The following is a 2500-nucleotide window of genomic DNA, read 5'->3' as shown; positions in this document are numbered from 1 at the left end:
AAAAGGAAGTTGGAATGGAGGTAAAATAAAAAGGCTAAACGTTGCGTTCATACGAAAATTAGCTGCCTAAACTTTAGTACTATAAACATCCAAGAATGAGATAGTTACATAAATATTGCTACCTTGAAGATACATTAACATATTATTTGCATAAAGTTAGAGATTTTGCTATAAACATTCCAGACTGAGATTGTTAAAGAAACATTGCTACCTTCAGTGACTAATCTTTGAGTAGTCTAGAATTAGGGTGGCTGTTTAATACTGTACGTTTTAACTGACTAATGTTGTCTGAAGCACATTAACATACATTTGCATAACGTTAGAGATTTAAGAAAGGTCTGAATTAGTCAAAGTGTATAGCACAATGCTGTTAGCCAAACATGGCGCATACACACATCCTGAAAATAAATATTCTTCGCGTATGTGATATTTATGTATACGAAATACTGACGAATTTAAAGATACGACGAAATTACAGAAACTGTGTAAAGACACAGGAAACATTTCTTGGGAAAAGTGGAACCTTTGAGCTAAATCTTGCATGTGACTCTTCCGAACAAAGTGGAAATGCATAATCTCGAAATTCCTAAAACACATGCAATATTTTTGCACACCAAAGAAAGTTAGCTTTTTATAAAGAACGCAGTCTCGGGTGCAGGGATTTTACACAAGCAAGCAAGCAGCCGTTGCTTAAACGTATTCGTGAAAATGGCAGAGTTTTGTACTCTTGAGAAAGAGTACAAAACTCTTAGTCGCGGCCCATGAATCTCAGCTGCCGTCCGGTGATGACCGATGTTGTTGGTACCTAAAATATACGCCTAAGAAACAGTTGAGTTTTCTGTCCGGTTGTGGCCTCAGCCACGGCCTATAAAACTCTTAGCCACGACCCACGAAGCTCAGCCACGGTCCGGTGGTGACCTATAATGCTGGTACCTATTACGCTGCAAGAAGTAAGATTATGGCTAACTTTAACCTTAAATAAGATTTAAAAACTTCTGACGCTAGAGGGCTGCAATTTGGTTTGTTTGATGACTGGAGAGTGGATGATCAACATACCAATTTGCAGCCCTCTGGCCTCGGTAGCGTTTAAGATTTGAGGGCGGACTGAGAGACAAGAATGACACAATAATTTTCTTTTACAGAAAATTTTTAAAAATGTAAGAAAAATAACTACTTTCACTTTTTAATGGATGACTATGAGAAATTTCTTGCTGTAACATAAGACACAAGAGGTGCGATCATCTGTAATTATCAAAAGGCAACACAAATACCGAAGGAAATTGTAAATCTAAAGTATCATGGAAAGTATTTCATAGAACATTTTTTATATTAGACTGTACTCAAAATGTTATTACTGTGTCATTAAAAAGAACGTTTCGTATATCATTGGTTTATCAAAAAATTGACTGTCAAGAACTAAAGTTACTTAAACTAGTAAACATATGTATACAGAAATTATGTATGAAAATTCGTAAAGTAACAAAGTCTACGGGCACAACCCGCCTCGTTTCACGGGCAGAACCAGCCCCGTTTCAGGGAATCCCCTCTCACCTCCACCCCCTTCGGAGGTGGGGGAGGGGAGGTAGGATGAAACCCCGTTATAAACCATCTTAGTGGTCCACTATAACCCTGTCAAGTTTCATGCCCATCGGACCAACCGTTTGGCCGTGATTGAATGACAGACAGACGGACAGACATTACGGCCATTATAGTAAGATGCCTAAAGAACCGATCGTTTTAATCGTTTTAGTTTAAACCTTCGTAAAAAGAACATCGAAAAAGTTCCACGATTATGTACATTTTTTCCATAAACTTTTAAGTCTCATTAAGAAACTGGCTGGAGATTAATTGGTACCAAAAAAAAAAAAAAAATCTAAATGAAAGCGAGGAAGCTTTTTCTCAAAAGCTTACAAACTGTCTAGAATAACAGTTACTGAGTCATAAGTATAGGCATAATTCTTTAAGGTTTTATTTGGATGTCATAAGTTTTAGAATATTATTAGTCTTCGCTCTCTCTCTCTCTCTCTCGTACAATATTTGGATGTTGGGGAGAAGGGGTACAATAACCCTGTAGACAGAGCACTCTCACCTATAATATATCGTCGTAATACTGAATTTCAGTTGAGAGAGAGAGAGAGAGAGAGAGAGAGAGAGAGAGAGAGAGAGAGAGAGAGAGAGAAGGTTATAATAATCGTCTAGACAGAGATCTCTTATCAATAATATATCGTGGTACCATTGAATTCTAGTTGAGAGAGAGAGAGTTGGCTGGAGGGGGTACAATAATCCTGTAGACAAATCACTCTTCACTAATAATATATCGTCGTAACACTGAATTACAGTTTTAGAGAGAGAGAGAGAGAGAGAGAGAGAGAGAGAGAGAGAGAGAGAGAGAGGGTCACAATAATCGTGTAGACAGATCTCTCTAACCAATAATATATCGTCGTAACACTGAATTCCAGTTTTTAGAGAGAGAGAGAGAGAGAAGGTCACAATAATCGTG

This window comes from Macrobrachium nipponense, chromosome 23, assembly GCF_015104395.2.
Source record: "Macrobrachium nipponense isolate FS-2020 chromosome 23, ASM1510439v2, whole genome shotgun sequence".
Classification (NCBI taxonomy): Eukaryota; Metazoa; Arthropoda; class Malacostraca; order Decapoda; family Palaemonidae; genus Macrobrachium; species Macrobrachium nipponense.
Note: the sequence above shows the minus strand (reverse complement) of the source record.